At 47.4% G+C, this 23,225-nt stretch overlaps 1 protein-coding gene across 2 annotated transcripts in view; it reads right to left on the reverse strand.

The window, feature by feature from the left end:
* The window catches only part of CCHR3.PART1H19orf12 (chromosome chr3.part1 C19orf12 homolog), a 191,809-nt gene that overhangs the window by 161,989 nt on the left and 6,595 nt on the right, over nucleotides 1-23,225 (reverse strand). Inside the window, exon 2 of one of the 2 annotated variants that reach the window (XM_044067319.1) lies at nucleotides 10,433-10,434. The exons of the other annotated variant lie outside the window; for it this stretch is intronic. The gene's annotated coding sequence lies outside the window, so the exon portion shown is untranslated. The remainder of the gene's footprint in view (nucleotides 1-10,432; nucleotides 10,435-23,225) is intronic. 2 annotated transcript variants of the gene reach the window in all.

The raw sequence follows: 23,225 nt of genomic DNA on the forward strand, positions 1-23,225 counted from the left end.
TATCTTCCCCTTTGAGGCCTGTCAGACGTGGGAAAGGACCAATTTTTGGAGGGCCAATTCCTGGAAAATCTAAGAGGCTGAACTTGCAAGAAATCTTTTACAGTTTGCATAGATTTTGCCTTTTCTTCCATCTTTTTAATAACCTCCTCAGCCTTAGATCCAAAAAGAACATCATGCTGAACAGGGGCATCTAATAACTTAGCCTTAACCTGTTCAGGTAAACTTCGTTCACGAAGCCAGGCATGTTTCCTGATAGCAGTACCAGAGGCTGCAGCCCTGCAAAAAGCATCCAAAGCATCAGAACCACAATGCAAACTATGTTTGTTCAGTTGCATGCAATACATCCTGAAGTTCCTTATCCTCTGCACATACAGGAAGGGAAGCAAGCTTTTGCTTTAAAACAGACAAAAGAAATTGCTGATACTTAAACATATGAAACTGGCAATTTAAAGCCCTTACAGACAGGGTAGCAGAAGTATATACCTTTTTTCCCCACTTGTCTAAAGCACGAGAATCCTTCTCAGAGGGAATAGGATTTTTAGAAGTAGCAACCTTAGCAGCCTTAGAGCCCTGAGAAATAGTTTCAGGATCCGCAGAAGGGTTCTTAAATAAGAATAAATGAGAGTCAGGAACCCTATAAAATCTATCAGGCTTAGAAGGAGCTGGAGGCATGGAATCAGGATTCAAATTAGCCTCAGAAAAAGCATCATCCACAATGTCAAGAACAGGAGGGATAGCTAAAGGCCTATGTTGAGGAAGAAGAAGGAATTCTCTAAGCCTCTTCTTGGAAGCAGAATACTCCTGACCTTCCCAATGAAAATGTTCCCTCATCTCATGCAAGGTTTCCCCAAAAGAGAAATCTTCAGGCGGAGAGGCAGAGGGCAAGGAGTCCTCAGCATCCGAATCCTCATAAGGAGGAAAAGAATATTCCTGATCAGAGGAAGAGACAGAAGATACAGAAGCCTGGTCAGAGGAATCCAGAGGAACATCCTGTCGAGGCCTTTTCTCAGGTGGAGGGTGAGAACCCCTAATCATTGTAAGTAAATCTTCAGCCATCTTTAATAATTGCTTCTGTGTCCTGGGAGTAGATTCAGAAGTAGCTTGAGCAGGAACTTTAGACTTAAACAGGAGTCTTTGTCTTTGCCTTTGAAATAGTGATGCGAGTAGGCCTGAAAACCCCCTCAGAAGCCGGTACCTGCACAGCGGTTCCGGACCCATCTGAGGGAGCGACGTCCGAAGGTCCTGCAGCAGTTAAAATAGTAGGCCTTGATGGCTCCCCATGGGAGTCCGTATCGGCCATTGGTTCAGAAGTGGCGGACAGGGGCTGCAAAAGCGCCTCACTGACAGCCGAACCGGACGCTGGCTCCAGCTGCAAAGAGTCCTGTTTGGACCTCGGAGGCCTGTCTTTGTGCTTCTTTTGAATTCCGGTAGTGTCCGACGACATTCTATAATTGAAGCGTCTGCCAAAATAATTTAGATCCCAGTCGTACCTGCGCTTGATAGTACGAGAATTGAACCTGGCACAGAACCGACAACAAGAAACGTCGTGGTCAGGGCCTAAGCAAGGTAGACAGTAAGAGTGGAAATCTTTATGAGGTATTTCTTTCCCACACGTTATACAATTAATTAACTTTTTCTGACATCGGAGGAACAAGAAAAAGATTCCCCAACGGGGTACTTAGCTTTGAGAAGAGAAGTAAGAACTTTGGACCGACAACAACAAAATACGCTCTTCGAAAATCGCCAACCAACGACTTGCGAGCTGCTTTCCACCGCACGGCAAGAAAGACTGGAGAAGATGGCGTCGGCTGAGGGCTATGTACCAGAGCATACTGACGTCAGGGTACTAGCTTGTACAGCCGACGGCGGACCCAGACTTTGGGATTCTGGCCGACCTCGGGCTGCCTGCCGGCAGGAGCACCCTACAGTTATGACTGCAACAGTGAAACACGAAGAACATCTACTGCAAGATCCCATGGTGGCACGGCTTCCTTTATAGGGGGTCTAAGTAAGAAGGTGCCCTTGAGAAAGGTTTTACACAACTTGGCCGACATCAAAGGCCCTGTATCATGTCCCACATGGTAATGTGATATGGCTGCCAATAGCACTCTTGACAGTTGAACAACTAGCGCCTTCCTGAAAGAGTTTGGTTAGGAAGTCTAATATAGACTGAAGAGGAGCCATAAAGGGATCTAGATCATGATGCTCCGCCCAGATGGAAAAACGTTTCCATTTACTGCGGTACACTTTCCTGGTGGAAGGCTTATGCGCTGCCACAAGGATGGCTTTGACTGGTGAAGAGATACCGGGAGTCCTAACAGAGTGAAACTGGAGCAACCAAGCTGTTATTTGAGATTGCCCAGGTTTGGGGTCGGTAAGTTCGACGGATGGGAGATGAGATCCGGAGTGGGATCTAGAATCCAAGGAGGATTCACAAGGTGAGACCACAGGTAAGTGAACTAAATTTGCCGAGGCCAGAATGGGGCAATGAGGATCATCCTGCTCCCCAACCGTGAGGCTTTCTGTAGGAGTTGCAGCATCAGGGGTAGCGGAGGATAGGCATAAAGTAGACCGGGTGGCCAAGCATGCACCAGAGCGTCTCTTGGAGTTTCCCCTGGAGGGGGGATTAGAGCGAAGAAATTGTCGCATTTGGTGTTTGATGGAGACACAAAAAGATCGCAGCAGGGTTGCCCCCATTTTGTGAATATCTGCTTCGCTACTACTGGATTGAGAGACCACTGCAGACGGTAAGAAGGGTGCGACTGAGCTTGTCCGCTAGGATGTTGGTCCGTCCCGGAATGTGCGTTGCAATGAGAAAGCAGTTGGTGGAGATCGCCCATTCCCATACTCTCACGGCTTTGCGGCATAGGGGGTAAGATCTGGTTCCCCCCTGTTTGATGATGTACCAGACAACCGACATGTTGTCTGACTGAATCGCAATCGTTCCTATGGGGAGGAGATCCTGAAGTGCTTGCAACGCGAACAGCACCGCTCTCATCTCCAGAACGTTGATATGCAGGGAGGTCTCTGTGTTGTTCCACGTGCCTTGGACTGTCCTGCCTGAATAATGCCTCCCCCCACCCGAGGCGGGAGGCGTCCGTGGTCACCGTGGCGAGAGGGGGAGAGGTGCACAAGGGACGGCCCGTATGGAGGTCCGAGGCTTGGAGCCACCATAATAGAGCCCTCCTGCAAACCTTGCTGATAGCAATGGGGTGGTGAAGAGGAAGGGATAGAAAGGACCATTGCACTAGAAGTGTCCATTGCAGTACCCGCATGTTCAGACGGGCGCATGGAAGAAGCGTAATCGCTGCCGCCATGGAGCCTAGTGCCCTCAAGACCAATTCCGCTGGAGAAGTCTCTGATTGGAGGATGGCCCGCACATGGAGTTGCAAAGTCCGGATTCTCTCGGTGGTTAGGAAGGCTCGTAGCTCTCTGGTGTTTATTCTGGCACCTATGAATTCTATGACTTGTGTTGGGGCCACAAGAGATTTGTTGACATTGATGGTAATGCCTAATTGTGAAGCTAGGCGGAAAAAGAAGTCTCTGGCTGAGCAAAGTAGATGCCTTGTGGAGGCGGTCAGGAGCCAGTTGTCCAGGTACGGAAAGACCTGTATTCCCTGGAGTCTCAGGTGGGCCGCAATCACTGCTAATACCTTGGTGAACACCCTGGGGGCTGTGGTGAGGCCAAAGGGAAGAACCCTGAATGGATAGCGACTGGCTCCCAGCCGGAAGCGGAGGAACCTCCTGGATAGTCTGTACATTAGAATGTGGTAGTACGCATCCTTGAGGTCTATAGAGCACATCCAGTGGTTTTCCCTTAAAAGGGGAAGAACAGATTGAAGAGTGACCATTCGGAATTTTTCCTTGGTTACTGACAGGTTCAAGCGGGAAAGGTCTAGAATCGGTCTCAAGTCCCCAGTCTTTTATGGCACCAAAAAGTACCTGGAGTAGAACCCTAATCCGAGCTGGTCTTGGGGGACGGGCTGGATGGCTCTTTCTTAGCAGCTGCTGAATTTCTGCAGCTGCGGCCTCCCTCTGATTGGGTGGTACATCGGGGAGGTTTTTGAGTTTGGGGACATGGAGTAATGGTATTTTGTACCCTCTGGATATAATGTGAAGCACCCAGCAGTCTATAATGATGGACTCCCATGCCGCTAGGTGCTCCGAGAAGCACCCCCCCCGACTGCCTCCAGAGTGGAGCAGCCGGGCAACCCTTCAGGGCTGCTGTGCAGGCCGCTCAGAGAAAGGTTCTCTGGACCCAAAGTTTCTCGGAGCCCCTCTGTCCCTGCGGCGGCGTCCTCCCTGTCCTCCTCTGCCACGGTAGGACTGGTTGTCCGGAGCGGGTTGGGAATGTTGCGATTTCTGGAACCACATCTTCTTCTGACCCTTTTGGTTCTTCGAGAAGGACCGCTGGGGAGCAAAGAAGAGGACTCCGACGGCAGACGTCTTCCCATCCTTTTCACTCTGGACAAGTGTCTTGCGAACCGTTTTGCCAAACAGGGCAGAACCATTGAAGAGGGCGTTCGCAAAGGACGCTTTAAAAGGCTCCGCAAAGTCAATGACGGAGCCAGGCCTGCCGTCTCATGACTAAGCCTGCTCCGCTAGCCCTAGCGGCTCCCTCTGTGGCGTGGGACAATAGCCGCATAGAGGTATTAGAAATTGATCTCAGAGTGGCCATTCGGGTGGAGTACAATTGCTTGTCATCCGCCGACATGGACTCAGGGGGGGAGGCAGCGTATTCTTTGATAAGATCCCGCTGCATCCTGATGACATGTGCCATATAGTTCAGAGACCTTACCGAAAAGGTCGCTGAACTAAACTCGCTTCCCTAAGCGGTCCATCGAGCGGGACTCCTTGCTCGGTGGATGGACTGAGGGGCTCTCCTGAGCCAATTCCCTCTTCATGGCTGCCGCCGTCAACATGGCATCTATGGGGGAGCCCTTACTCCAGTGTGATCGGTCTGAGGGGGGCTAAGTATTTTGTCCGGGCGTTTTGGTATTGGCTCCACGGTGTCCGGATCCTTCCACGCCCTGGTGGTGATGAGGTCCACCAGGGGCCGTCCGGAGGGGACACCCAAGAGGTAGACGGGCCTGCTTCGAATGCCTCCAGAAACATGGACTCGGAGGAAGACTTGGGGGCAGACCACCCACCTCTGATCCTCAGCATCTCCATGATGTCTCCAAAGGAGACATCCTCAGGGGGCGATCTTGGGGAGCCTTCCCCTTCTTCCAAGTCCGTGTCCTCGGTTAAGGACTCAGGTGAGTCCATGTGCCTCCTCTTGCACTTATGCTTGCGGGGCACTTCCTCGGGGGGGCTGTCCGAGGAGGCCTCGCCAGCAACATCTTGTTCCAACAGAACCATCTGTGACATTGAAGCAGACTGTCCCTTTGGCCGGGTGATGGAAGCCTGGCCCAGCAGAGAGGGAGTGCAGGGAGGAGCCGAAACAAGGACCGGGGTTTCGGATGCTCTCAACAGAGCCCTCTCCACAACATCGAAGGCCAAGGGAGAACCACTCTCTCTTGGATCCGAAAGTTGGCTCCCACTCGGATCCGATGAAGGGATCAGAACCGGCACAGAGACCATCGGATCCGAAGGACCAGTGCGCTCCGACCTGGACGGAGCCAAAGGCACACTGAATCCCTCAGATCCGAAGCTCGGGCCACGGCTCCGAGAGGTCGGATCCGACAGGCTCGAGGGCAGGGTCGGATCCGAAGTACCGAGTACTGTCAGCGTCGACCCACCCCCGGCTCCAACGCTGTTCGGCTCCGAACGCTCCGAACCCGGATAGCGGGTCGGAGAATGAGCAATAGGGTGGAAAAAAGGTGTCGAGCTTCCCCCCAAAGGGGGGGGGGGGGCAAGAGCACTCCCATCTGCAGCTGGGCCTGGATGAACCTTAGCATCATCCGGTCCAAGTCTGCATCGGATAAACTAAAGGTAGATCTCGAAGAGGTCACCGAGGCAGGCCTGGAATGCCGCCTCGATGACCTCGATGGAGATCGGGCCTCCTCCTCCTCGGGCCCCGGGGAGAAACAAGGAGATCGGAGCCGAGGAGGAGGAGACCTAGCAGTGGAGGGAGAAGCCCGCTTAGCTGGCGGGGCCGAAATGGAGGTCTCGGCCCGCCGCTTGTGGTGCTTCTCCCTCCATTTCTCCCTCCCGGCCTCCCTGTCCTCCGACGCTTTAGCGGGAGTTTGAGTCCCAGACGGAGGAGGGGGGGGCAGGAGTGGCAGCAACCACAGGCTGTGGTGGAGCCACGGGAGCAGTGGAGGCCGGAGCTGAGTCCGGGGGTAAAAGTCCTGCCAAGACCAGCTTCGACCTCCGCTCTTTCAGTGCCCTGGGGTTGAACGCTGCACAAATAGTACAGCCTGAGGAGAGGTGTTCAACCCCAAGGGACCGAACGCACCGTGTGGCCATCAGCCGGGGAGAGCTTATGGCCACACTCGGTATATTTCGAGAAAATGGCTTTTGGGGCCTCAGCCATACTTAAAGTAAAAGGTAGAACTACACAAACACACATGCCCCAAAAACACAACACACACAGTCACTAATGACCAAACGAAGGGAGGGAACTAATTAAAGAAAAATAGTTTTATACTAAAGGGTACCTAACACTTAAAAACGTTAAAATTTGAAAGAAAAAAGGAAAGTTTGACAGAAAATATAAACTTATCTGACAATTCACTTGCTGGCGTAGTTTTTGCTGTCATTCAAAGGGGATCCAGTTTCTCCCAGCCTGGGATGACATGGTCAGCAAACCTCACTGCTTTGCCAGACACAGTTTGCACCCAACACCACTACGCTTTTGGCTGCTGTCAAAGGCTCTTGCCACCCTCATAGTGCCTTTTTTTAGGCAAGGTCTCAAAAACAAAAGTGCCAATGTGAAAATTGCCAATCATAACAAATTAGAAGTTATGTACTCACCATAACGTTCCATCTGAGTAGGTGTATTCATTTGTCTGCAACCTGTGGGTTATGGATCCGATATCGGATCCGAACCGGCATAGTTTCCAGCTATGGATCCAAGCTCTCAGCTCCTCCCCTCACCCATAATGCCCTGCTCTACCCTCATGACCTCAGATCGAGTTTGCCAAAGCAACAATACCCTCAAAAGGGTAACAAGTAATATGCAGGAAACTGAAAGGCCAGGGGGATAGGAGGGCGGGATGGTTGCAGACAAATGAATACACCTACTCAGATGGAACGTTATGGTGAGTACATAACTTCTAAATCTGAAGTAGGATATTCATTTGTCTGCAACCTGTGGGACAGAGTCCCCAGCTACCTGAATCTTGGGCGGCCATCATGGACGGATATTCCGGAGCACCGCGGAGCCAAAGGATGCTCTACCCTAGATGCAAGATCCAACTTATAGTGAGAAATAAATGTATGAGATGAAGCCCACGTAGCTGCTGCACAAATATCATCCAGAGGAATCCTAGCCTTGAAGGCTGCTGAGGTAGATACTGACCGGGTTGAATGGGCATGAACACCCTCCGGTCCGGGCCTTCCTGACGCTTGATAAGCCAATAAAATGCACTGTGAAATCCAGCGGGACAGAGAAACTTGGAAATTGGCTTGCCCAAATTGAATTTTGCAAAGGAAATAAACAGCTGGTCGGATTGCCTATGACCAGCTGTCCTGTTGAGATAAAATCTTAGTTGCCTGTGAACATCTAGTGAGTGTAGCCTATATTCACCTTTGTTTTCATACTTAGGGAAGAAAACAGGGAGGTTAATGGATTGATTGATGTTTGCTTCAGAAGCGATTTTAGGAAGGAAGGACGGGTTGGTCCTGAGGGAGACACGGTCCGGATAAAAACCAAGTAAGGAGGTTTAGCTGATAAAGCTTGAAGTTCAGAAACTCTCTTGGCTGATGTAATGGCTACCAAAAAGGCTGTCTTGTAAGACAAGAATTTGAGGTCCACTGTAGCCGCGGGCTCGAAGGGGAGCGGTCAAGGCCTGTAGGACCAAAGAAAGGTCCCAAGGAGGAACTGCTTGCTTTATAGGGGCCTGAGAAGGAAAGTACCCTTAAGAAAAGTTTTGCACAATTTGGCTGACATAAGAGGATTAGACTCTTGACCAATGTGATAGTGAGAAATTGCCGCCAGTTGAACTTTGACTGTGGAACTGCTGGCACCATCATTAAAGAGAGGTTAGAAAATCAAGCACTACGGGAGAGGAACCGTGAAGGGATCTAGGCCTTGCCGCTCCGCCCACACAGAGAAAGCGTTTCCATTTGCTTGTAAACCTTTCTAGTGGATGGTTTATGAGCCGCCACCAAAATAGCCTTTACCGGTGAAGAAATACCGAGTCCTTATCAAGAGTGGAACTGGAGCAGCCAAGCGGTCAGCTTCAGGCTGTCCAGGTTCGGAGGAGGAATGCAGGATGGATGGGATATCAGATCCGAATAGGATCTAGAATCCAAGGAGGATTCACCGAGTGAGACCTTAGGAAGGGGAACCAGATCTGTCGAGGCCAGAACGGAGCAATGAGAATCATTCTGCAACCCACCGAGAGGCTTTCTGAAGAACTTGCAGCATCAGAGGCAAGGGTGGATAGGCATACAGAAGACCGGGTGGCCAAGCATGCACCAGAGCGTCTCTTGGGGTACCTCCGGAGGAGGTATAAGAGCGAAAAACTGTCGCACTTGGTGTTTGAGGGAGAGGCAAAAGATCGCATGAAGGGTTCCCCACCGTGCGAATATGCGTTCCGCTACTTGACAATTGAGAGACCACTCGTAAGGGGTCAGAATGGTGCGACTGAGCTTGTCCGCTAGGATGTTGGACCGACCGGAATGTGCGTTGCTATGAGAAAGCGATTGGTGGAGATTGCCCATTCCCAAACTCTCATGGCCTCTTGACAAAGAGGGTAAGACCTTGTTCCCCCTTGCTGGTTGATGTACCAGACAACAGACATATTGTCCGATTGAATCGCAATTGTTCCCAAGGGAAGAAAGTCCTGAAGTGCTAGCAACGCTAAGAGCACTGCTCTCATCTCTAGAACATTGATATGCAGTAAGGTCTCTGAATCGTTCCACGTGCCTTGGACTGTCCTGCCAAAGTGCCCCCCACCCGAGGCGGAGGCGTCCGTGGTCACCGTGGCGAGAGGGGAGAAGCACAAAATGGGCGACCCTGTGGAGATCCGGGAGTGGAGCCACCACAAGAGGGACCGCTTGCAAGCCTTGCTGATCGCTATGGGATGATGCATGGGGAGAGCAAGGTATGACCACTGTACTAAGAGCGTCCACTGTAGAATGCATATTGAGCCTGGCAACAGGAAGAAGTGCTATCGTCGAAGCCATGGACCCTAGAGCCCTCAGGACCAACTCCGCTGGAACAGAACATGAATGGAGAATGGCCCGCACCTGGAGCTGCAGATTTAGAACTCTGTCCGCAGTGAGGAAGGCTCGTAAACTCCTTGTGTCTAGTCTGGCCCCTATGAAATCTAAGAGCTGAGTGGGTGCCAGGTTGGACTTGTTTGTGTTTATTGTGATGCCCAGAAATGGAGCAAGATGGAGAAAGGAGTCTCGCGCCGAGAAGTAGATGCCTTGTTGGGGCAGTAAGGAGCCAGTCGTCCAGGTAGGGAAAGACCTGCACCCCTGAAGCCTCAGGTGGGCCGCTACCACTGCTAGTACTTTGGTAAACACCCTGGGGGCTGTGGTGAGACCAAAGGGAAGGACCCGAACTGGTAGTGACTGGCTCCCAGCCGAAGCGGAGAAACCTCCTGGGCGTCTGTCCATTAGGATGTGGTAGTACGCGTCCTTGAGATCTATCGAGCACATCCAGTGGCCTTCTCCCAGAAGGGGAGAATAGATTGTAGAGTGACCATTCGAATTTTTCTTTGGGGACTGCCAGATTCAGGAGAGAGGTCTAGGATTGGTCTTAGTTCCCCGTCTTTTTGGCACTAAAAGAACCTGGAGTAGAACCCTGATCCGATCTGGTCTGGGGAACGGGCTGGATGGCTCTTTTCTCTAGCAGATGGCCAATTTCTGCCAAAGCGGCCTCCCTTGACCGGGTGGTACGTCTGGGAGGACTTCATCTTTGGAAGGTGAAGGAAAGGAATGCGATATCCCTGGATATGATTTGGAGAACCCAGCGGTCCGATGTTATGGACTCCCATGCCGCTAGGTGCCCGAACGTCCCCGACTGCCTCCAGAGTAGAGCAGTCGGGCAACCCTCAGGGTTGCTGCGCGGGCCGTTCAGAGAAAGGTTCCCTGGACCCGAAGTTTCTGGGAGCCCCTCTGCCTCTAGGGCGGCGTCCTCCCTGTCCTCCTCTGCCACGGAAGGACTGGTTGTCCGGAGCAGGCTGGGACTGCTGCGACTTCGAACCACATCTTCTTCTGACCCTTTTGGTTCCTAGAATAGGGCCTCTGGGGTGCTGAGAAGCGGATTCCGACGGCAGATAGCGTCTTCCCGTCCTTCTCGCTCTGTGTAAACGTCTCTCGAACGGTCTTGCCAAACAGAGGAGAACCATCAAAGGCGGCGCCTTGAAGGGCTCAGAAAAATGAGCGGAGCCAGGCCTGACGTCCAGTGACCAGTCCTGTCCCCGCAGCTCTAGCGGCGCCCTCCGTAGCATGGGAGAGTAGCCGCATAGAAGTATTTGTGACTGACCTAAGAGTGGCCATTTTGGTGGAGTGCAGAGCTCTGTCCTCCTCCGAAATGGACTCAGGGGGGGATGCAGCGTACTCTTAATAAGGTCTCGCTGCATCCGAATAACATGTGCCAAATAGTTCAGCGCCTTACCGAAAAGGTCGCCGAACTGAACATCCGCTTCCCCAAGCGGTCCATCATCCGAGACTCCTTGCTCGGTGGGTGGACTGAGGGACTCTCCTGAGCCAGTTCCCTCTTTGTGGCCGCCGCCATCAACATGGCATCTACAGGAGGCCCTTACTCCAATGGGTCCTGTCAGAAGGCGGGCTAAGGATTTTATCAGGTCTTTTGGGAATTGGCTCCACGGTGTCCGGTTCCTTCCACGCCCTGGTGGTAATAAGGTCCACCAGGGGTCGGCAGGGGACACCCAAGAGGTAGACGGGCCCGTTTGAATGCCTCCAAGAACACGGACTCGTCGAGGAAGACTTGGGGCAGACCACCCCTGATACGGAGCATTTCCATGATGTCTCCGAAGGAGACATCCTCGGGGTGACCGTGGGGAGCCTTCCCTTCCTCCAAGTCCGTGTCTTCAGTGAGAGACTCAGGGAGTCAATGTGCCTCCTTTTGCACGTATGCTTGCGAGGAGCCTCCTCTGGGGGCTGTCAGAGGAGTCCTCAGCAGCAATTTGCTCCATGGGAGCAACTTGGGGCACAGAAGCGGGCTGTCCCAGGGGCCGGATGGTGGAAGCCTGGCCCAGTGCAGAGGGAGCGGGACGGAGCCGGCAAGTGCCGGGGTCCGGAGACCCTCAACAGAGCCCTCTCCACTACATCAAAAGCCAAGGGGAGCCACCTCGACCAAAGGATCCGACAATCGGCTCCCCTCGGATCCGAAGAGTGGATCGGAGCCGGCGCCAAGCACTCGGATCCGGCGGGACAGTGCGCTCCGACACAGACGGCGCCAAAGGCACTGATCCCCGGATCCGGCTCGGATCCAGGCTCCGAGATCGGGTCCGTCGCACTCGAGGGCATGGTCGGATCCGAAGTACCAAGTACTATCGGCTCCGACCTCCCCGGCTCGGCTGCTCGGCTCCAGTTGCTCCGAACCCGGGAAGCGGGTCGGAGAAGGAGCAATAGGCTTGAAAAAGGGTGTTGAGCTCCCCCCCGGAGGGGGGGGAGGCAAGAGCACTCCCATCTGCATCTGGGCCTGGATGAACCTTCGCATCATCCGGTCCAGATCAGCATCGAAAGGCTATGGGTAGATCTCGACGAGGCTACCGAGGTAGGCCTGGAATGCCTCCTCGATAGCCTCGCTGGAGATCGGGTCTCCTCCTCCTCAGGACCCGGTGAGAAGCACACAGGTGACCGGAGCCGAGAGGAGGAGACCGCCAACAGGAAGCCGGGAGAAGCCCGGCTGGCTGGCGGGCGAAACAGAGGTCTCGGCCGCCGCTTGTGGTGCTTCTCCCTCCGGTCCTTTTAGATGCATCCCTCTCCTGTCCTGAAGCGGGAGTTTGAGTCCCAGGAGCAGGAGGGTGCAGGGGAACAGCTGCAGCCGGGAGTCCCGAAGGAGCGGAGGTCGGAGCCGAGTCCGGTAAAGACCCGCCAAGACCAGCTTGGACCTCCGCTCCTCAGTGCCCTGGGGTTGAACCCTGCACAAATGGAACAACCAGATGTGAGGTGTTCAACCCCAAGACCTTACACACCGAGTGTGGCCATCAGCCGGTGAGAGCTTATGGCCACACTCGAGCATTTAGAAAAATTGACTTAGGCTGATCAGCCATAGTCAAAAATTAACCAAAAGTTACAGAAGTAACTTAAAACAATAAAACAATAAAGAAGCACACAGGCCTCACACACACTCTACGTACCAGCGAGGGGAGGGGATAAAATATACTACTGAAAATTAAATTAAACTAAAAACAGTCAATAAAAATAGGAAACCTACAACTTTCACACAAAAAAGTTTAAAGAAAGCAAAAATATTCTATTCTTGTACAAGAAAAAATCCACTTAGCTGAGAGCTATGAGAACCACATCCAGTTACCAGCGCGGCAAACAAGATCTGGGGTCATGAGGGTAGAGCAGGGCATTATGGGTGAGGGGAGGAGCTGAGAGCTTGGATCCATAGCTGGAAACTATGCCGGTTCGGATCCGATATCGGATCCATAACCCACAGGTTGCAGACAAATGAATATCCTACTTCAGATATAAGGGTTATGCTGCTGAACATTAGAAGCTTAAACCAAAAACTGCATACCCTGGAAGCACATCTATCACTAGAAAAGGTAGATGTCTGTGCAGTCACAGAAACCTGGTTCAAGGCTTCAAAGAGTACCCCTGCTTTACAAGACTACAATGCCTTCCACACCTTCAGACCGCAAGACAAATGTGTGAGAACAAAAAGAGGCAGTGTTTCTATCTACATTAGAGATAAATTCACAACCCGACTAGTTAGACTGGACAACACCATGGAGTTGCTCCAAATTTGGATTACTGTGGGTAAGACCCCCCATTCAAATCATAGCTATAGATGATCCTCTATGAATCATGATGCAGACGAGGCCTACTTGACCAAACTGAAGTTAATCCGAACATTGCCAAACACTCTGGTCATGGGGGATTTCAATTATCCCACTGTCAACTGGGAAACCTACTCTAGCCCTAACTCACACGTGCAAATGTTCCTTGACTTTGATGACTTTTTCCAAACCCCAACAAGAGGGACAATTATACTGGATCTGGTCCTCACCAACATGACAGAAGCACCACCACAACCATCGGACCCTCATTAGATAAATTTGACCACAAATCAGTAGTCTTCGAACTGGCACTAACACCATAAATCACAAAGGATGAAGTCAGACTAAAAAACTTCACCAAGGCAAACTATACCCTCCTAGGGAAAGGTATAAATGCATTCTAAGCCCCACCCCCAGCTGGAAGTGGTAACTACACCAAAGCTTACACTGAAGCCCTGCACAATCACTTGTATAAGTGTATAGATTTGGCTGTTCCCGAAAAAATCAAAGCCAGAGCCCCCAAGTAAAAAACAGCCATCCTGGTGGACATCCAGCATCAACAAACTTTACAACAAATGCAAAAAGTTAATGTCTAAGAAAACTAAGGTAAAGCCCAACAATGGAAAAGCACCCTCCTCAGCCTCAATAGGCAAATAAGACATTTTATTTATTTAACATTTGTTTACCAGCAAAGTTCAACTGGGTCAGGAACCCATTTTCAGTGGAGGCCCAGGGAGAAAAGCTCCAAATGATACATGAACGTTGCGACAATTTACATGAACAAGATAAAAAACAAGTATTAAACACACATTAATAATAATTGAATACTAAATAAATACAGAAAAAAATCAAAGAAGGCAACATGTCAAAACCTCTAAGGGTAACTTTGAGAAAAGCCTAGCAATTGCATCCAAGGATAACCATAAGGCCTTTTACAGGCTATGTATGTGGCCTAGGAGGAGGACCCAAGCATGTGCTGAACTAGTGACTAACGGTATCTCACACACACTGATTTCACAGAAATAGCAAACCTGCTAGCAGACAAGATTTGGTGAAAATTTCACACCTCATCCCCTCCAAACTTATCACAAACCTTGCCCTCAACCCCCCCCCCACCATCCTACATATCCAAAGAGCAGGTCATTAACGCCTTGCCTAAGGCAAAAAAAAAAAACACAGCCTCTATGGGACCAGGCGGTTTCTAAACAAACTAAAACATGAACTAACATCGCCATTAAGTACCCTATTCAATCATAGCCTATCCACAGGCTTTGTTCCACCAGAATGGAGAACAGCAACAGTTATTCCTGTCCACAAAGGTGGCTTCACAACAGACCCGGGGATTTATTGACCCATAAGCCTGACCAGCATCATCTGTAATGCCATGCAATATATCATTATGGACCTCATAAATAAAGACATAGGCAACCTCCAAACAGTGAATCGACCCAATTCAGCTTTGTCAAAGGCAGATCCTGCCTGGTAGACTTCTTTGAAACTGCGCCCAGGGCCACTGATGAGGACAAATCTGTGCACACAGCATACCTTGCCAAAGGCCTTTGACACAATCCCACACTTGGGCATTACCGATATAATTAGCAAACTGAATGTAAAACCCTTTGTTGTAGGATGGGTTGCCAACTGGCTCACAAACTGGTCACACACTATCAAAGTGGGTTACTCTACATCACCCAGCAGAACTGTCATCAGTGGGGTACCACAAAGGTCACTGCTGGGCCCCCTGCTGTTTGGTATTTACTTCTCAGAAGTTCAGGCTAAAACCAAGGGGCTGTAGCTAACCAAGTTTGTGAATGAACGCAAACTGGGTGCAATTACTGAATCTCCAACTGATGTCAGTATATTTTAGGAGGGTCATACGCAGACCAAACGACTGGTGTCTTAGTCACAGTCTCAAAGTGAATGCAAAGAAATGCATCATCATTCCTTTCAGTAAAAATAATGTCCCTTCACACTATGAAATTAACAATACCCTATGTACCAACGAAGTGGTAACTGAGCTGGATCACAAGTAGACTGCGACTTTAACTTTGACCACCATGTGCCTAGTGTAGTAAGGAAGCCTTCAACATAGAACATTAGCAGAGGGGGTTTTAACTTCTCTATACTCGTCACTAATCAGGCCCATAATTGAGTATAATGCTCCTTTTGTCATGTACTGAACAAAGCACCTGCAGTAAATGCAGAGATCTCAGCGGTTTCCAACAAAGAATGTAGAAGGACTCCAGCACGTGCCGTACACATACCAACTAAAGTTCCTGTCATTATACTCTGTTACCATACAGACTTCGTAGGGGAGACTTCCACCTGGCTTACACAGCAATCTTTGACCCAAACCTAATGAATCTGCTGCACATCCATAAATCAAACAGGACCAGAGCTACCCATTCCAGGGGCCTAAATATGGCCTGCAGTTTAAATAGGAAGTACTGGAGGGACAGATTTGTCTCCCAGCAACTGCCACGTTTTGGAATAGGCTACCAATTCATGTGAAGCAGAGCACCTCTAGGACACTGTTGAAAAGGAACATGGATGAGTGAATGCGGCACTGCAAATTCTTACTGGGGATAGCACCCACAACCCTCCTGGACATAGGCAGTCATTGCTAAATACAACCCTGATCATTGACTAGAGTATTTATGGTATTACAATGGGATGAAACAGCTAGGCTTGAAATTACCTCTGGGTCGACAGGGTGATTAATAGTATCATAGGGTGATTAATAGTATCATAGGAGGTTACCAGACTATCTCTAACTGATAAGGTATTACTTGGCCAAATAAAGGGACATTGTGAACATGCCCCACATTCACTCATATTCCACTTTTTGTCCAAAATGAAGCTATGAAAATTTGTTTGAAATATGGAGGACACATCTTGTCATAATAAACACAGTAAATATTAACAGAGAAATATTTCACATGCAATGTACGATATCTCAGCAACCACTCAAAATTACAAAAATACTGTCAGAAGGGTTTTGTTTGCCCATCTGTGAGCTTTCATATGAGACTATAAAAGCAATGAAAATAATAGTTTATGAATAATATATCTCTTTAGCATCACTAGACAGAGGTTAACATCAGTGCAGCTGTGCTGCCCATCATGTTAGCATCAAGTCGACAGCTTGTTTGTAGCAGAATATTTAAGCTATTAATGCAAATAGGAGCAGGCTCTATTAAACTCAAGGGTGTCAGTACTATAAAAACACTTGGAGGTGCCGCTAGGCCGTAATAAGCTAAGAACTGCACAAGGGATCCCATTCCACAAAGCCACTTTCCATGTTAATTTCAAGAAACTGCTATTTAACATAAGGTTAGTTGGAATGTTCTCTTACCCACCTATTTAGGAGGTTTGGGTCTCTCCTTTGAAATTTATGCTAAACCAAGAAAAGTGAAGATGGCTATTTAGCTCATTTCTGTGGGAACCCCCCCCCCAAAAAAAAAAAAAAAAAAAAAAAAAAAAAAACTTTGTAAGACTTTGGTGTTCATACTCTAGGTGGACCCTTAAGAAGTTTGCATTAATAGCCACTAAACACACTCAGATGAGCTACCGATCATTTTTCAGAGGTTGCTCTCCACTTTCAGATGGGCTTTATCCCAGGTAAATTTATCACTGTAGTCAAAGGAATTGTCCCTTACTGCTATGTCTTTTTAGTGGTGCAGGTTTTCCCTTTCTTTACTAATAAAACTCCACCCCTGTTTTGTACCAATTTAACAGTATCAGCCAATAGGTTCACAAGAGATCACTAGGCTAAAGGCTCAACAGCCATCAAAAACCTAGCCAGTTTTATCCAGATTTTACCCAATTTTCTATCCCTATGGGAAAAATAAGAGTCAGCAAGTGGGGCTGACTATTTCTATAGACTGTCTCTCTGTCCACAAGAGTCATGGGCACCACCCAAGAAGTGAATTTGCAATTTCCCATCCATTGGTCCAGACTGAGCTTAAAAATGGTCAGGGAAGGGTTCTGCTTCACATGAATAAGAAGCCTATTCCAGAGGACGGGCAATCTCTGGGACACGTATCTGCCTCTCCAGCATGATCTATTCATGCCAGAGACTAGGTTTAGATCTTTGGAGCAGGTTACTCTAATGCAGTTAGTGAATATGCAACATTTCAAATCAGGGCTGGGTCAGACATTTCCTTGTAGGTTCACACACAAATCACCACTCAGTAATCAGAAGGAAATTGAATACAGTGATAGGGCTTTTAATCTGTCCACATATGACATGTTGGTTATACCCTGTGTTTTTCTGACAAGCAACCTCTGAGGATGCTGCAACTGTTAAACATTCCTGATGAAGCACATGCCAAAGGGTGCACCATACTTGATTATTGTTCTGATGAGAGCAGAGTATAGTAGTGCTATGGACATCCTTAGATCTGGATGCCATGCCCTTGCTTATAGGCCAAGTCATGTAGAAGGATTTACTCACCACAGTGTACACACAGTAGTCAAAGCTCAGATTACTACCAGAGTACCCAGAAGTCAAAGCTCAGATTACTACCAGAGTACCCAGATCACTCACCACTGGGCCCAGTCTTATGGTGTGCTATCAATGCTGTAATTTGCAGTGGTATTTGATTTCCCAAAGGATATTATTATGCACTTCTTTGCATTTAGTTTAAGGCCATGGCTCTGACACAAACTGTTATCCTACAGAAAGGTCTGACACAGACTATCAACATTGTATGGGGAGTCAACGACTACCCCCAGCTTGCAGTCATCTGCAAACTTGGACAGCCAAAGGCCATCTACATTTGCCCTGACATTAGAAAAGTACATTCTAAGCAGGAGGGGACCCAGCACTGAGCTCTGTGGTACTCCACTGCTGACTGGCTTCTTGCTGGATGTGGATTCCTCCACTCTAACAACATGTGTTCTATCCATGAGCCATTTGGCTAGCCATCTGGTGACAGACTTTTGTTATGCAATTTTGGGAGTTTATTTGTAATACCAGAGTGCTTATTCTGTCAAATGCCATGGCCAGGTCAAAGTAGCACCTGGCTTACCCTCATCCATGGCCTTGGTGACCTTCTCAAAAAAGTCTACCATACTGAGTAGGCAAGACCTGCCCTTGATAAAGTTGAACTGGGTTGTGTCTAAAGTCTGGAGATTTCCTATGCCATTGTTAATCAGGTCCATGATTATCCTTTCCATAGCCTTGCATATCAGGCTAGTCAGACTTATGGGTCGGTAGTTTCCTGGGTCCGTTGATGGTCTCACCTTCTGCAGAGAGATGACTTTCTGTTCTTCACTCTACTGGGACAAAGCCTATCTGGAAGCTATGGTTCAAGAGAGATCAGATTGGGGAAGCTATGGTTCAAGAGAGATCAGAGTGGGTCTGCTAGGTCACGTTTTAAGGTATAATAAGCACTGTGGGATTCTATCAGGGCCCACTGAAGTTTTTTTTTCAAGCTTTAAAAAGAGTTCAGTGATGACCTGTTCTTTTGTGATAACAGACAAAGGAATGAAAAGGGGGCATTTTATGGAGAGTGATCAGAGGCGATAGGGGGTGAAATTTGAACCAAATTTAAAAATCGGCAAGTAGGTTTGCTATTTTTCTGGCCGAGTATAGGTAGTGCCATCTACTGCCAACTCAGCACATTGTTGAGCATTTCCCTAAAGATTTTAAACATAACTAAAAAATGCTTTGTGGCACTCCTTTGCTTGGGAGGTTATTATAGTCACGTATTTAGCTTCTGAGGACTTTACTAGTTCCCTGATCTGCCTGTTTTTTTCTTTATTGTGCTCCCTCCCACTTATTTATAGGCAGGAATCTCTTCCTTCTATTGTACAGTCTATTTTTGTTAAGGGTCCATTGGGGTGGCTTGTCTTTCAGACTAGTCCTGGGTTTAGTTTGGTCAGGTACTGCAGTTTCAATGCAGTTGTTTAAATGCAGTAGTACCCTTGGCTTGGCATTAGAAGAATTTGTTACATTGGTAGATCTGTTGGTTTGCACTACCAAGAAAAGGCACTATGGGGGTAGCCAATGCCTTGGCTATTATTTGAAAGCCTAATAGCATCAGGTGCAGACCATCTCTGGCAAAGCAGCGATGTGTGTTGATTATGTTGTTCCAGGATGACAATACTGGATCCCCTTGGAATGACACCAGTAGGTAAACCAACTACTGAAGTCAAATAATTTTCTGTTTGTACTGTGGTATCATTCTTGATGAGGGTAAAATGCTGCTCAATGCAAGGCTCATACCAGCCTGCGACATGTATTCAGAGAGGTCCATCATGTCTCTTTTCATACAGTCCAGGCAGGTATGTCTCAACTCAACCACACCCATATGGACTACAACAGTGTCATAATGGTACTTGTGGTTGAGTGACCTGAGTGTCTGCATGATCTGGCCCCTGACAGGCAACTGACTGTAACCCTCTCTTTATCCAACCTGGTGGTGGGGTGGGGGAGGCATCCATGCGTCTCACAATGGAGTCTCCTATGAATAGGACGTGGTGTTTCACTTTAGGGGCTTGCATGTGGAGACACTGATGTGTATTTTTATGTGTAGTGGTGGGTAATTACTTGGTTTTATTTGCATGTGGTTTCTCTGGGCAGAGTACGGAAGGCCTCTGAGGTTTTGTTAAGTTAATTGTTGAATACCTCTGCATATGTGTCAAGACCTTATTTGGCGAGGGAAATGATGTGCATGTGCTGACAACCTGTTTGTCATTTGATTTGTCAGTATGTGAGAGCAGCGTCTCAGTTTTCATGCAACTACATCTCACATACTGTGTTTGTTTCAGGATTAAGTGGTTGTCAGTAAACATGACAATTGCTACATTGCCTCAGGATGGCCAGAGAGATGGCAGAAAAGTGCCTATCCATAGTTTCAGGGGTTTTTTTCTACTGGTTTAACCATGGAGAATAGTGGGGAGATTAAACTGGACTGGGATGATGGCACACGGGTGAACAATGGGTGCTATAGTATAGCACACGGGTGAACAATGGGTGCTATAGTCGGGTCTACTTCAAAACATCTAAAACCCATAACATCTAATTTCATAACATCGAGACCAGAACATCTAAAACCCATAACATCGAAAATGTACATCAGAAAACCGAACACTGCAAATCGCATAAAAATAACATCCTCTCACATTTAACACCACCAAATTAACAAACACACTTTTTACGATGTTTATGCAGGGGGGCAAGTCCCCCTGCACCCCCCATAAATTGAATATACCAACTCTGAAATCACACTACAGTGGGGAAAAGTTAATTTCCTAACCCCACTGTATCACAGTCACCATAAAGTATGTACACATAATGTCTATATCACTTACTTGTATACAGAATGGCAAAATAAACACTATAAAGAGTTAATTCCTAGACTATATAAATAATAAATTATAGAAATGAAAACTACAACATCTCATAGTGATACCACAAGATTAACAGATTAAACTATAACACTTACATATCCCCGATACACTATTACATATTATACATTTTAGATATTATGAAATTCAATGTTACGAGTTTTAGATGTTTTGAAGGGGACCCCTACAGTCAGTGTGAACTGCAGCTATTTCAACAGAGCGATGCTGCTCTGCGAGCAACTCAGATGCTCCCATAGCTGCAAGGGGACTGGGGAAGGTTGCAGAGATAGTTAATCTAAGGAAAATTTTAACTGAAAGGGGTTTGTTTCTAAACAGGTTACTGCAAACAGCCACTGCATGGAGAGCAGCCTAGCACAAGCATGGGATTGTACATAATCAGAAAAACAAGTTTTACAACAGCAAGGCCTACACACCAATCAGGAAAACACACAATGAGCTTTCAGCCAGCAGTCCCTTTTACAACAGCAAGGCCTACACACCAATCAGGAAAACACACAATGAGCTTTCAGCCAGCAGTCCCTTTTACAACAGCAAGGCCTACACACCAATCAGGAAAACACACAATGAGCTTTCAGCCAGCAGTCCCTAACTCAGATAGGTTTGCTACAGCAATGGCTGCTAGCAAGACATTGGCCTGACCTAATTTCCTAAAGACCTATAAAGTAACACCCTCATAAAGGGCCTTAAAGGATTATTTAACTATGGACGACAAGGAATTGAATCTTTATAAAGCTGCAGAGAAAAATTCCCCATTACTTATTAATGTCTGTTCTGACTTTCATAAAAAAAGAGCTCCATAATCAGGATGTCTATTATCCTTTTGTGTATGAAACAGTTTGTACCCGATGTGGGAAAAAGGACTCTTGCACACTGGAAACACCTATTTTGGGACTGCCTTTTCCTATTCATTTAAAGCCAGTATTTTTGAGTAGTTTCTTAGATTGGGGGAGAGATGCCAATATTTTTTTGTTGAGGTGAATCGGCTTCAAGATCCAACAAGATCCCATTTGGTATCTCTTAACCTTTTTGCTGCAGACTGCTAAGAAATGTATTACAGAACGATGGAAACAGAAGGCTCCACCTGCACTTCGGATTTCAACTTGAATTTGATGGTAATGAGTTGGTCATGTCCAATACAGAGACAGTTTAGCATTTAATTTAGAAATGGACAATGCTGGCTATATGTCAGCATTCCTAAACAGGCAGAAACCTGTGATTTACTTAGCACAGCCCAGAGACAGAGAGAGGTCTCCCATTTCTTACTATTCAGGAAGTTGTGTACCATGGCTGGGTGATGCAGGTAAAGGCCAGGCCATTTTTCTCCTCTAATAAAACCCATTGTTTGTATAACATGCTACTGTTTTTTGCCCATTGCCATCATACTGTACACAGTAGTGAGGACAGTAGTGAAACCACTGCTGCTTTCCTAAAAATTCTTCTGATTACCCAGAATGCTTAGCTGATGTACACAAGTTACTGCCAAATGAATATCTACACAGACTTAAAAAGGGTACATATACGGTGCATTTCCTTACTGCCACTGCATTTTTTGTAGAGATCTGTAAATCACCACATTTTAAAATGACACAAGTACAAACAGAAAAACAAACCACAGTAACACTTTCCATTATTTTCAAGCCGTACACACATTAAGTTCAGTCACTACAACATTACATAAATTGCTCAAATTCTACCTTCCACTAAACCTCACTCATCTCTCTGAATATTATTAAGCAAGTACTGTTCCCTCAAATTCACATTTTAAATTACATGCAATTAGCTCCTTCCCATTTATATAGCTCCCACCTCCAAATCTCATCTCCTTTACAATACCTAATCAATTCAGTTACAGTCCATTTCAATTCTGATTTACATTTTCTAGTCACTGCTTTTAAAAAAAAGAGAGAGCATTAAACTAACTAAGGCCTTTCTATGTCCAAGCAATTCAGACCCACTACCCTAGCTCAAAACAATCATTTCCTTTGTTACAACCATTTTTCCTCCCTCAACATTTCTGAGGACGTCCTCTATACAGAATGTCTGTTGTCTTGTTACATTCCCAAACTCGTGTTTCCAGTTATCTATCTCTCTCCCCAATCACACCTCCAACATTTTCAATCACCCCAAAGAAAAATCCTCTAAAGTCTGCTTGGTGTATAAAAATATTTATGCAAACACTTTTCAAAATTCCTACATCTTCTGGACTTGGCTACATATGCGGGAGCCATACAGATCTCTCCCATTATTCCTTTGTAAATTGCCTATCCACTCTGTTACCAATATCTTCTAACCTCCTCTGACTAATGGGCATATAAAATACTCCATGATATCTACTAATTATCCATTTTTAAACAGCTTCTGTCCAAGACTCAACTGAAAACTCTACCAGCAATGGTCTTCACCTACCACTCTCCTATCCTTCTTTTGGCCTATACTATATTATCAATCTCTGGAAAAGAAATCTGTCTATCCTGCAGTCCACATCTCGGCTTAGACTCATCCTACTCCACCACTTTTCCCTCCCTAGTTATTTGCTCCCCGTAACCTAGTTCCTTTGCTAATTTCCTCCAGGAAATCCAGCCCCCACTTGGCTATTTCCTATACCCCTACTTCCACTTAACCCTATCGGTAATACCTCCTTTCTGTAGGCTTCGTTCACAGAATATTTTCTGAATATGAAATATTCTGAAAGGTTGTTGTTATTCTCTTAAAGTCCTGCATCTAAAATCCTACTCTCTCCTTATTTCT

The sequence above is a fragment of the Protopterus annectens genome, chromosome 3.part1, assembly GCF_019279795.1.
Source record: "Protopterus annectens isolate FY-2018-M chromosome 3.part1, PAN1.0, whole genome shotgun sequence".
Lineage (NCBI taxonomy): Eukaryota > Metazoa > Chordata > Ceratodontiformes > Protopteridae > Protopterus > Protopterus annectens.